The sequence below is a fragment of the Lynx rufus genome, unplaced genomic scaffold, assembly GCF_022079265.1.
Source record: "Lynx rufus isolate CCGP_SWC_20201006 ecotype Redwood Valley unplaced genomic scaffold, mLynRuf1.p SCAF_5, whole genome shotgun sequence".
In the NCBI taxonomy this organism is placed as follows: domain Eukaryota; kingdom Metazoa; phylum Chordata; class Mammalia; order Carnivora; family Felidae; genus Lynx; species Lynx rufus.
The window spans coordinates 148,135,331-148,149,343 of record NW_025814867.1 but is presented as its reverse complement, the minus strand read 5'-3'; positions in this window follow the sequence as shown (position 1 = coordinate 148,149,343).

The following is a 14,013-nucleotide window of genomic DNA, read 5'->3' as shown; positions in this document are numbered from 1 at the left end:
TTCAAGCCCCGAGTCGGGCTCCGTGCTGGCGGTGTAGAACCTGTTTGAGATTCTCTCTGTCTGCCTTTCCCCTGCTCGCTTTGTATCTCTCTCTCTCTCTCTCTCTCAAAATAAACACTTTTTAAAAAGCTGGCTGGAGGACATAAAACTGTATATAGTACCCCAATTTACATATGTAGGTAAGTATAAACATACAAATGAAAATGGAAAAAAGACTGGAAATGACGAGTTCAAAATGTTAACAGTGATGTTAACAGTGGGTAGTATACTTAACATCCCCCCCCCCCCCGCCACGCTTTATACTTTGTTCACGTTCCAAATTCTCCTCAAGCACCTCACCCTACTTTGTTTTTAAAAAGACCAGTCGCGGGGCACCTGGGTGGCTCAGTCGGTTAAGCGTCCGACTTTGGCTCAGGTCATGATCTCACAGTCTGTGAGTTCGAGCCCCGCGTCGGGCTCTGTGCTGACCGCTCAGAGCCTGGAGCCTGTTTCAAATTCTGTGTCTCCCTCTGTCTCTGACCCTCCCCCGTTCATGCTCTGTCTGTCTCTCTCTCAAAAATAAATAAACGTTAAAAAAAAAAAAAAGAATGTTTAAAAAGACCAGTCGCCTCACGATGCCTAGCATAATGCGTCGTTCATAACAGGCGTTCAACAGACATCAGCTGAACGAAGCAATGACTCATGTCTGATCCGTGTGTGCAGAGAATCATGGGGCAGAGGATTGCAAGGGGCATTGACCTTGCAGTCTGCTCCATCCCCTTTGTCTCCGCTGTGGGCTTTTTCCAAGTATGCCCCAGGGCGGAGTGTGTCCATCCACATTTGAAAGAAACATCTTAGGTAAGTGGCACAACACGACGACCTGAGAGATCATTCGTATGCCCCAAGTCCGGCTCTCCTCTCCATCCTCACTGGCGCTGTCCAGCCACCAACACCTCTCACCTGGATGACACCATGCGGTGCAACCACCCCCCCCCCCCCGAACAGTTTCCTGGGGCATATCTGTCCCTCCCTGCCCTGCACCGCAACCACGGTGCTCTTTTTAAGAAGGAAGTGGGATCGGGAGCACCTGGGGGGGGGGGGGCTCGGTCGGTTAAGCGTCCAGCTCTTGATTTCTGCTTAGGTCGTGATCTCATGGTTCATGGGGTCAAGCCCCTGTCGGGCTCTTGCGCTGACAGCGTGGGGCCTGCTTGGGATTCTCTCTCTACCTCTCTCTCTGCCTCTCCTTCTCTAAATAAATAAATAAATAATGACGAAACAAACATTTAAAAAAAAGAAAAAACGAGATCGTATCCCCTTGCTTTTAATATGACTCAATACCTTCCTGTCCCACTTAACATAAAACCCCAGTTCCCTAGTGGGGTTTACCTGGCTTGGCCTGAGCTGGCCCCCAACCACCTCCCCAGTCACTCCACCCTCATGGTGACTGGTCGTTCGTACCTCCAAGTCAATAAACGTTCTCCCGCGTCGGGCCAGTTGCACATTCTCTTCCCTCAACCTGGAATAACTTTTCCTTTCTCTTCCCTCTGCTACCTCCTTACCCTTTTGGCCCCAGCTTAACTGTCACTTCTGAGAAAACCCCCTGGCCCCGCTCTAAATCACCCCCTACCACCACCACTTTTCTCCAATAGCATCTTTTTATTTTTATTTTTTTTCCAAAGCCTTCTTCACCATCTCTGCTGACTGTGCGTGTGCCGCTGGTGTTCGTGTGTGATCATTGGCTCACGGTGTCGCCTTTCCTGCTCAACTGCCATCTCTGTGACACAGGGCTCGTATCGCCTTTGCCTACCTTGGTGTAGCGAACGTCACCACAGAGCCTGACACATCGGAGGCACCCAGTGCATGCTCAATGAAGAAGTTAATGTGCCAGGCACGGGCGGGGCGTCGGAAGGGCAGAGATGGTGAGGGTGAGGTTTCCGCCTGTGGAAGCTCGGTGTGGCAGGAGCACTTCAGACAAACAGCCACGAGAAGCACAAAGGCTGGTGAGCGGTATGGACAAAGTGAGGAGGGACTCGGAGAGCTGAACGTGGTTCGGGGATGGAGAATGCGGGGGGTGGGGGGAGGGGAGCAGAACTGGGAGGAATGTGGACAGGAGGTGAATTGGTGACTAGCCAGGACCTACCTAGAGGTCCACCCAGGCCGTAAGAGCCAAGCAGTGGGTTTGCCAAAGGCCCTTCCGGAAACGACGCCCACTGTCTTCAACATGTCTTTCCTTTCCTCTTATAAGGTGAGATGTTGCAGACCTCCCTACCTGAGGGAGGGGCCCGAGGGGAGCTCCAGGTCTTTGTCTGATGCTTTCCCCACATTTCGCCCAGTGAGAATTAACTGATAACTCACTGTGAGAGAGTGCAGCTAGGCTGGTTTTAATCTTACCCAAGATGTCGCCACAGGCCCCCTGACCCTTACAGAGACAAGATCTGCTCCTCTGGTGGGAGGTTTATGTGTATTCATTTTGAGAGAGAGAGAGGTGGGGGGAGCAGCAGAGAGAGAGGGAGACACAGAATCCGAAGCAGGCTCCGGAATCGGAGCTGTCAGCACAGAGCCCGATGCGGGGTTCGAACTCACGGAGCCGTGAGCTCATGACCTGAGCCGAAGTCGGACCGACTGAGGCACCCAGGCGCCCCCTGCCAACTTGTCTCGGCATCTTCATCCAATAAAGAAAACTGTGATTTTTCCAGCTTATATAGTCCCCCTACTGCACCTTCTAGAGAGAATTCAGTTTTCTTTTGCAAAGCCAAATTGAAGAATGGAGAGAAGATAGAGACAGGTAAAGAAGAACCAGGAGAGCTACGTGTACAAAGTGAAGGGCTGGTGGAGGGGTGCGGAAGTCACAGAGATGAATGATGGGGGCAATTGGGTATCGGGGAGGGTGCTGAGCAAACCCAGGGCAGCAGACAACCAGCAAGGGGAAGGGGAAGCCTCTTCCAGGCAGAGAAGTCAGTCCCCTGCAGGGTTCTTTCTAAGGCGCTATCAAGATTGGAATTATTGGGGCGCCTGGGTGGCGCAGTCGGTTAAGCGTCCGACTTCAGCCAGGTCACGATCTCGCGGTCCGGGAATTCGAGCCCCGCGTCGGGCTCTGGGCTGATGGCTCAGAGCCTGGAGCCTGTTTCCGATTCTGTGTCTCCCTCTCTCTCTGCCCCTCCCCCGTTCATGCTCTGTCTCTCTCTGTCCCAAAAATAAATAAAACATTGAAAAAAAAAATTAAAAAAAAAAAAAAGATTGGAATTATTACTGAGGTGCCTGGGTGGCTCAGTCAGTTGAGTGTCTCACGTCGGCCGAGGTCACGATCTCACACTTCCCGGGTTTGAGCCCCGCGTTGGGCTCTGTGCTGATGGCTCGGAACCTGGAGCCTGCTTCAGGTTCTGTGCCTCCCTCCCTCTCTCTCTCTGTCTCTCCCCCACTTGTGCTCTCTCTCTCTCTCTCTCAAAAATAAACATTAAGAAAAAAAATTAAGATTGGAATTATTCCAGTTATTTTTGCTTTTTGGACAGCCCTTTTTCTGGAGGAACTCTAGTATGCTCTGAGCACCCAAGGCCTTGCCTTGTATCTGAGTTTCCCCCAGAGAGGTGGTAGCATTGCAAGTTCCCAAGTGCTCTGAGCTCCTCCATCCACCCTGCCTCCCGTTTATCTCCTTTGTGGGCTGTGCTGCTGTGCCTGGAAATTCCACCAGTGAACGCCTCTGAGTGGAGGACATAAAGGTCCTAGTCTTTTTCTTTTAATAAATATTCAAAAACATTATGGGGGGGAGGGGGGAGGAGAGAGAGGGACAGAGGATCCGAAGCAGGGTCCAGGCTCTGAGCTGTCGGCACACAGCCCCACGCAGGGCTTGAACCCACAAACTGTGAGATCGTGACCTGAGCTGAAGTCTGATGCTTAACCGACTGAGCCGCCCAGGCGCCCCGAGGTCTTAAACGGGAAATGCGGTAGGGTAGGGCATGCTCACTGTCAATATCGCTTTGCGAATGTTTTCGGCAAAGCAATGGCGCACCACCTGTGAAAAATCTAGACCAGCCCCTGACTCATAAGAGGGCTTAATAGTTAGTCCCCTGTGTTTTCAGGCCTCTGAGAGAATGGGGACACAGGAGACCTATGTTTTGGTGCTTTCTTAGCAAAGCCATCCAGGACAGGGTGCCTCAAGGGAAGCCTCAAGATTCCACAGGTAAAATGGGAATGGGGCACTTTAAGTAAGTATTGAGGGGAAGGGGAACTGGAGCCCAAAGGACAGGGGAGAGGTCACTGAAGTAACCTTGGTCTTCTGAATGATCATCTCTGAGTTGCCCTGCAGAGGAAGAAAGAAATACAATTTCTATAAGACAGAGGAGCTGAGTATCTCCAGACTCACCTGTGAAAATGGCGGTAGGCTGGGGCACCTGGGTGGCTCAGTCAGTTAAGCGTCCGACTTCGGCTCAGGTCATGATCTCACAGTTTGTGAGTTCGAGCCCCGCGTGAGGCTCTGTGCTGACAGCTCGGAGCCCGGAGCCTGCTTCCGATTCAGTGTCTCCCTCTCTCTGCCCCTCCCCCACTTGTGCTCTGTCTCTGTCTCTCAAAAATGAATAAATGTAAAAAAAAAAAAATGGCAGTATGCTCTTGTAGTTGAGAAAACCCCATCAGTGGCCACCTCACCCGCAAGCTCTTCCCCAGATCTCTGAGTTGGAGATCCCTTTCTGTGCTGCTTCTGCAAACTGTCACGTGTCCGTCTGCTTGTTTTCCATTACCCATTTATTGTGTGCTCGTGCATGTGAGCACTGTCTATGACACTGAGATAATTACCTCCATTTTGCAGGGATGCTTAAGTGATTTGGATCATAATTACATGACAGCTTGAGCTGCTGAAGGGCAAGGATCAGTCATTTTAGTCACCTTTGCTTTTTTTTTTTTTTAAAGTTTATTTCTTCATTTTGAGCAGAGGGTGCAAAGAGAGAGGGAGAGAGAGAATCCCAAGCAGGCTTCACGTTGACGTGGGGCTCGACCCCACGAACCCATGAGATCATGACCTGAGCTGAAACCAAGAGTTGGACGCCCAACTGACTGAGCCACCCAGGTGCCCCCATTCTGTTCATCTTTGAATCCCAGGGCCCTACATGGTGGCTGGTGCATCATAGATCTTTACTAAATGTTTGGTGAATGAATGAATGCTCCTCTCTAGTGTACTGTGGATTCCCACTAGAAACTGCTAGAAAGGGTGATTCTCAACTTACTTGCAGGAAAGGAAGGGATTTGACTTTATTCTTCTCCCCAAAAGTATACACGTGCACATACTCTACATTCAATCTCCGGGAACTCCCTAAAGCCCAACCAAGCACCTCTGCAGCAAAATATCTTTGAGTTGAGGGATGTCAGTGCTGGGTTCCACTGGAGCTGTTTGGGTTTGAGGCGTGAGCACGGCAGCGTTCTCCAGCCTGCTGGAGCCAATACTACTGATTATTTGTTCAGTCTGCTGACATGGACAAAGGCTTGTGGCAGAGAACACATCAGGAGGTGCTTCTTGATAAGACTTAATCTTAGAGTGAAAAGGGCCCAGATAGATAAAGTACCTGGTCCCCAGCCAGGCTGACAAAATTGGGTCCAAGGGGGATTCGCATTTTGAACACTGTTGCAGAGACATGGCTGAACAATCCGTTGTCTCTTCCCTAACCGAGGGGAAAGCCAATCAGTAGGTGAAAGCAATTTTCTTGATGGACATGGAGCTGGAACGTTCAAATAGGTTTAAACTTATGATACCCAGAACAACTACCTAACTGATAGACATTGAGCGTATTTGGTATACATATTATCCCTCCTCTAAGTAGAATACTATAATAGGTATTTAGCAATGAGAGGACTGTTATTTATGTTCTGTTCGATCATATGAAAGTGCCATTTCTATAGGTGAAATCCGGTCAATATTGGCGATTTCATGTGGTTCAACCTAACGTATGCGGACCTATATTTTCGGCCATTTTCAATAAGTAGTCCTTGCTCAAAAGCCAGGATGGGCCCCTAGAGATTATTTAGGCTGGCCTGCTCATTTGGCAGGTGCAGTAACGATAGCCCACAGAGCTTAGATCATCTGTCCAGGGTCACAGGGCTTGCATGTCGACCACTGTGCTGGCACTCGAAACCCAAATCACGCAGGCTAGCTAGCGCCCAGGACCCACTGTGCCCTAGCAGAGGTCGCACATTCCAGCAATGCCCCATTTCAATCAGCTCTGACTGGGCAGCTCAGCTGGGTAAAAGAAATGAGACTAAGACCATGGTTTCTGCTCACACACACCAATTGGTTGTGCCCTATCTTCAGGACACATAATGACCCCCTAACTCCAGCTGCGCTTGTCAGAGGGGTGTGTAATTCACTACAAGGACAGTCTGGACACTGTGAGGAAAGTAACATCCCTTTGATCCCCAAACCTGAAGTTCTCTTCTCTTAAAAGTTCATCTTTTCTTAAAAGATGGTGGCTCCCGCGTCAGGCTCTGGGCTGATGGCTCGGAGCCTGGAGCCTGTTTCCGATTCTGTGTCTCCCTCTCTCTCTGCCCCTCCCCTGTTCATGCTCTGTCTCTCTCTGTCCCAAAAATAAATAAAAAACGTTGAAAAAAAATTTTTTTAAAGATGGTGGCTCAAAAAAAAAAAAAAAAAAAAGATGGTGGCTCATTAGCATCACGGGGGCCTGGAAAGGCAGGGAAGTCTTTCATTTTTATACCAAGAATAGAAAAAGATACGATTACTTGCATTTACCATGAACATTCCATAAAAACGCTTTCAAAATTCTCCTCCAATTATGAAGAAATGAGGAAGGAAAACAATACCAAGGAGAAGAAGAGTGAGGAGGAGGGTGAGAAAAAGAAGAAGGAGGAGGAGGAGAGGAAGAAAGAAGAGAAGAACAGAGAGACAGAGAACAAAGAAGGAAGGAAAGGCCATCTTATAACAGGAAAATAGCTCCTTTTATAAATTTCTTGAAAAAGGAAATAGATTGCTTTGTTACTTAATTTCTGAAACAATAAAGAATTCGTAATAGAAGCTTACCTAGGCAGTGCTTGAGCGGTACGAAACCCCCTACTACAAAGCCAGGCGGCTCTGAACTTCCTGGCTGGTGTTGGCAAGTTCTCGGGGACCATGCATAAATCTCAGCCTGCCGGGCACTTTCAGCTCGCGGCTGACCAAGCCTTTGTTAGCTGCAATCTGCAATCTAGGCGTTTATGAACCCAAATGTTTAATCTAATCTCATGTGGAAAGTTAAATACCGACCGGCAGTTGGGAAGTGACCTTGGTGCCTGATGGGGTGTGCCTGCTTGGAATCTGCCATTGGGTAGGGGCAGTAACAGGTCTCTCCCTTGGGCTGCTGGATGACGGCTCTACCCAGGACACTGCCTGGGCACAGTGAGCCACCGTCCTCAGGAAAAGGCTTCATGGACCACACTGTTCCCCACAGGACTTGTGCCCAGGGAGAGCATCCCAGAGAGGTGACACGAACATGGCGAGCTTTGGGTAGGTATGGTTGGAGCGGAAGGACAGTATGCTTCCAGACAAGCGCCCCTATCCTGACCACCTCCTCATGAACCTCATTTTGTTTAAATACCCCTCCTGGAGACAGTTTTCAAGTGACTTTAGAGCAACATCGTTATCTTGTAGATTGGAAGCTGGCCACAATAAAGGTATAATACCAAGGACACAGAAGCAAGTCCAGTAAAGTATGTAAAGACTTCAAAAGAACTAAACACTCTCTACTTATCAAAAGATCCTTCTTTATCCTTGAAATTGGACAGAGTGGGGCTTGGCAAGAGTTAACACCTTCTGAGAGTTACCAAGTGCCAGGCCCTTCTCAAATGCTTTAATTGTAGGAGTCTCATGCAATCATTGTCACAACCCAATGTAATGGCACTCTGAGATTTACAGCTAAGGAATCCAGGCACAGAGAGGTCAAGGTCATCTCAGGATGACATAGAAGCAGAGCCAGGATTAGAATCTAACCCTGAATGGTGGATGTGGTAGTGATACACCACTAAAATCACTTGAAGGTCATGAGGTTGCCCATTACTCTGTCACATAGCTGTGCAAAGTATTAACTTTGTTTTACAACTGAATCTTCTCATCAAAAGGTGCTCTGAGCAATGTGGCTTGAAAGGCACTGGGTGGCAAGAGGAAGATGGCTAGGATATAGAATTATCCACAAATTGTAGTAGTTAACATAGTAGGTGTGATCTAAAGAAATATAAAGATCTCTGTAACTGTTCACCAGCTTCTCACAACACCGTTTGTCTACCTAGACTGTCTTCAATGAACACGATTAGGCAACCTCAACTAGAAAAAAATGGTTTGATGGTTCTTTTGGGCTGAAAGTGTCTCCATAGAAACCGACGCCTTTCAAATGGCTCCCAGGGAAATTCCACCAGAGCAACTGTGCCACCTGCTGGTGGCAACAAGGAACAGAGACCAATCTCTCGCTCACTCCTAAACCAGCCTTGGCCACTTGTGTCTTGAACTCTCCTAGTGCAAAGGCGAGGGGAATCAAAACAGTGTGCAAGTCTACACTTCCATAATTTGAGGCAGAACTGGAAGGCAAGACATCATAGAGGCTGAGAGCTTGGCTTTGGAGGCTGAGAAACCAAGTGAGAAAATTACTTAGCGTTCCTGATCTCTGGATTCTTCATCTGTCAAATGGAGAGAATAAAAGTTCCTGCCTCACTGGGTTGTCATAGAAATTAAATGAGATCATGAGTGTAAAGCGCCAAGGACAGAACCTGATACATGGTAAGATAGGAAATGTTTAATGTATTAGTTTTTACTGTTATTTTTAAGAGAAATAAGCAAGAGGACATGGCAGTGAGAAGCAGAGCTTAACTGCACCTCACCAAGGAAAAGAACATTCTAGCACTATGTGAAGAGTAGCTCCTTAGTGGTTTATTTTTAGATAGCTCTTACTCAGGGCCTGGTACACAATTCACACAACTGGAATGAGATGTGGTCCTGACAAAATAGATGCAGAAGTGGAATGTAAATATGACCCAAGTATCAGCTGTAGGCTGAAGAAGAAAATAGGAAGAGATGTTTCATGCCTCCCCCTGACAGGCTTCAGCCACCTTGGCTTCTGCAAAAGACTCTTAATAAATTTACTCTGTATTGTCCCCAACAGGAGAGTAAAACGGTATCTGCCAGAAAGCAAGGTACATAAAAGCAAATGTTCTCTTTGAGAGTCAAATTGCAACCCACACCTTTACAGAGCTCCTCTGCCTACATATGGCATATGTTTTTTAAAGCCCAGGGAGTTGAGGTTGCCTTTGGATTTAAAATTGGATGTCATTCAGTTGCACATCCAGCACTAACAAACCCCAAACTCCTTCAAAAGGTAAGAACAATGGAAGACTTGGTTCAGAATTGAGCCTGCTTTCCAAGCTACTAGTACTGTTTTTAGGGCACCACTATGATACAAACCAAAAGGCTTCCTTAAGTGGAACACAACTGCTAAAGACAAGTAATGGGGAATGCAGAAAGTTGGGTAATTGTCTTTGGAGAATTTCAAATCAGTTAGTGCCTGTCTGCCTCAAGGCAATCCTGCTAGGAGATATCCTGCACAGGCTTTATCTACTGACCTCCTGTTATGGTAGGTAAGTCTAAGTCTATATCCTTTCCCCTTTTCCACACCCTCCCAGTACACCATAATTTGAGGGGTAAATCCAACTTCAGATTCTGCACTTCTGTGGTAACAGAAATATTGTTCTCTGAGGACCCAAGTAATGAGCTATAATTAACTCTCTCCTATGCAAGTTTTGGTTTTCAAGGAATAAATTATGATTTCATTGTTTTCATTTTTGCTATCTTTGAATCTCTTTCTATACCCCTCAATGGCTCAACATCATTACTTATTAGGGAAATTAATTTACAACCACAGTGAGATGCCTCTACACACCTACTAGAATGGCTAGTGTCCCTTTTTTTGTTTCAATTTTTTATTTAGATTCTAGTTAGTTAACATGTAGTGAAATATTGGTTTCAGAAGTAGAATTTAGTGATTCATCACTTGCATACAAACACCCAGTGATCATCATAACAAGTGCCTTCCTTAAGACCCATCACTCATTTAACCCATCCTCCACCCCCCTCCCCCCCCCCCAGCAACCCTCAGTTTGTTCTCTGGAGTTAAGAGTCTTTAATGGTTTGCTTCCCTCTCTCTTTTTCTTCCTATATGTTCATCTGTTTTTTTTTTCTTAAATTCCACATGTGAGTGAAATCATATGGTGTTTGTCTTTCTCAGACTGACCTATTTCCCTTAGCATGATACTAAGTTCCATCCATGTGATTGCAAATGGCAAGATTTCGTTCTTTTTGACGACTGAGTAATATTCCATTCCGTATATAAAACACAGCTTTATCCATTCATCAGTTGATAGACATTTGGGCTCTTTCCATGGTTTGGTTATTGTTGATAATGCTGCTATAAACACTGGGGTGCATGTTCCCCTCTGAATCTGTATTTTTGTATCCTTTGGGTAGTGCAGTTGCTGGGTTATAGGGTAGTTCTGTTTTTAACTTTTTGAGGAAACTGCATACTGCTTTCCAGAGTGGCTGAACCAGTTTGCATTCCCACCAATAGTGTAAAAATATTCCCCTTTCTCTGCATCTTCACCAACATCTGTTGTTTCCTGTGTTGTTAATTTAGAATGGCTAGAGTCCTTTTTAAAGAACCGACAACACCAAGTGTTGATGAGAATGTGGAGTAACTGGAACTTTCATACATTGCTGGTGGGTACATAAAATGGTCCAACCACTTGGAAATAGTTTGCCACTTTCTTAGGAAGTTACCACATGGGTTTAACAATCCCATTTCTATGTATTTATCCAAGATAAATGAAAAAAGGTATGTCCACACGAAGACAAGTGAATGTTCATAGCAGCTTTACTCATAATAGCTAAAAACTGGGAATAACCCAAATATCCCTCAATAGATAAATAGGTAAACAAATTGTGGTATATCTATACAACAGAAAATTGTTCAACAATAAAAAGGAACAAACCAGTGATGCATGCAACAACATGGATAAATCTCGAAAACATTACCTGAGCAAAGGAAGTCAGACACAAAAAAAGCTGTACTGTATGATTCCATTTCTAGAAATTCTAGAAAGGTAAAAAGTAATCTATAGTCATAGAAAGCAGATCAGTTGTTTCCTGGGGCCAGGTAAGAGGAAGACTGACTGCAAAAGATATAGAGAGAGCTTTATGGGGTAACTGGATTGTTCAATATGTTGATTTTGGTGGTAGTTACAGGGTATACACATTTGCCAAAATTCATTGAACTGTACCCTTAAAATGGGTACATGTAGAAGCCCCTGGGTGGTTCAGGGAGTTAAACATCTGACTCTTGATCATGACTCAGGTCATGATCTCAAGGCTCGCAAGTTCAAGTCCCGTGTTGGGCTCCGTGCTGAGCCCTCTTTTTGCCTCTCTCTGCCCCTCCCCGACTCACACTCTCTCTTGCTCTCAAAATAAACACATAAACATTCTTTAAAATGTCCATATAATTTTGTGTAAGCTATACCACGATAAAGTTGATTTCTTTTTTTTTTTTCAACATTTATTTATTTTTGGGACAGAGAGAGACAGAGCATGAACGGGCAAAGGGCAGAGAGAGAGGGAGACACAGAATCGGAAACAGGCTCCAGGCTCTGAGCCATCAGCCCAGAGTCTGACGCGGGGCTCGAACTCACGGACCGCGAGATCGTGACCTGGCTGAAGTCGGACGCTTAACCGACTGCGCCACCCAGGCGCCCCGATAAAGTTGATTTCTTAAACATCCTTGTTTATGTAGTTCGCTTGTAAATTTATGTCCCCTGACCAGTCCACTCCTCTGAACTTCAGACTCAAATATCCAAATGCTTGCTTGACATTTCCACGTGGATGTCTAATGGGAATCTCAACCTCAAGGTCCAAACAGAACTTTTAATTCTTCCACCAAATCTGCTCCTTCCAATGCTCCATCAGTTTCTTAAGCCCAAATGCTAAGAATTGGTGTTGATTCCTTTCTTCTCCTCACCTCCCTGTTGGGAACGGTCATGGAAAAGGTATGACCACCAACTGACCTGTGAGCTGGACTGGGGCACTTGGGGGCTCCTTGTTCCCCACCCTGTCCTTGGAATGTGGGTTCTGCTCTCCTTTCCTGTTCCCAGGGGCTGCTCCAAAGACATGGCCTTGAGATAGTGATGGGGTGTTGAGAACACCTGCACAGTACATGTGTCTAGACCCAATTAAGGCCTCTTTATAAACTTTTAAGATCTGGCAAGTAGGTGCAGGGATCTACTCACCTTGATGACACCTAAGGAAGGCTCATATGTTCCCTCTGGAACTTTAAAACTGCCACCTACCAACCTGGAGCCACCTCTTTCTTTGTTCTCTCCTTGCCCTCTGAGTAGAGGGATTGGTTTCAGGTTATACCAGAGAAGCTCCAAGGAGAATTGTCAACCAACACTCCCACATCCAATCCATTAGCAAACACTGTTGACTGCCTCCCATCAAAGAACAATCTTGAGCCTGGATGTATGAATTTGCCTACTCAGTGACACTGAACCCACCAGAACCTTAGCAACCCATCCCAACCTCTTTGAAAAAACATACTGGGACTTTTGTGCTCTTAACTGGCATAAGGGCCACATGCAAATAAGAATCACAATCCATTTCCTAAGCCAACCAGACACCTGTTCTCAGCATCTTGCCTTTTTTTGTTGTACTTTCTCCCTGTTGCCCTGAGCCTACGTCTTCCCATTTCTGCACAGACAAGTTCTTTAAACTTGTTTCCTACGCCTGGAAAGCAAAAACTCACTTCTCTAGTGGTTTTGTGTTTTAATTTGACATCTCAAAACACATCCCAAGTCAGCCGTGGCTCAAGGCTGAACAGTGTCATGTCTTGGCCACTGTCTTCAGCTTTCCACTCATTGTCCCCATTCATCCACTTCCCCAGGAGTGAGGAGGGTGATCTTTTAGAAACATAAATCAGAACATGCTATTCTCTGTATAAACCTTCCTACTGCTTTCCCATCATCTTCAGAATAAAGTCCAGAATGCCTGGTCCCCTCTCTGACCTCTTCTTCCTCTCGCAGTTTGATCCTGGCTTCCCTCTTCTTCTTATTTCTGCTATAGCATCTGTATTAGTTTCACACTGTGGGTATAGTAAATTACCACAAACTTAGTGACTTAAAACAACACAAATTTATTATCTTAAAGCTCTGGAAGTCAGAAGTCCAAAGTGAAGGTAGAGTGCTTCCTTCTGGAGACTCTGAAGGGAGAACTCGTTTCCTCTAGAGGCTGCCCTAATTCCGTGGCAGGGGTGGTGGCCCTTCCTCATATCATGCCAACCTCTGCTTCCACCATCACATCTTCTTCCCTCTGATTGACCCTCCTGCCTTCCTCTTCTAAGGACTTCGTTATCGTATTTGGCCTACCCAGGCAATCCAGGATAATTTTCTCATCTCAAGACCACCAAGTCAATGACAACTGCAGAGTCCCTTTTACCACGTAAGGTAACATATTCACAGGTTCCGGGGATTAAGGTGTAGATGTCTTTGAGGGGGCATTACTCAGCCTGCCATAGCACCTTTGCATCGGCTATTCTCTCTGCCTGGAATGTTCTTCCTGCAGATCTTTTTTTTAAAAATTTTTTTTTCAACGTTTTTATTTATTTTTGGGACAGAGAGAGACAGAGCATGAACGGGGGAGGGGCAGAGAGAGAGGGAGACACAGAATCGGAAACAGGCTCCAGGCTCCGAGCCATCAGCCCAGAGCCTGATGCGGGGCTCGAACTCACAGACCGCGAGATCGTGACCTGGCTGAAGTCGGACGCCCAACCGACTGCGCCACCCAGGCGCCCCTCTTCCTGCAGATCTTAACACAGCTCACCTCTTCACTTCAAATGACATCTTCTCAGACAGGTTTTCTCCTGCCGTCCCAATCTGTAATACTGAAACCCACCCTAGTCACCACTCACCCTGTTTTATTTTCCACGTAGCATTATTTATTGTCTGAGTTGTGCAAGGCTCCCACATACTGTAGCA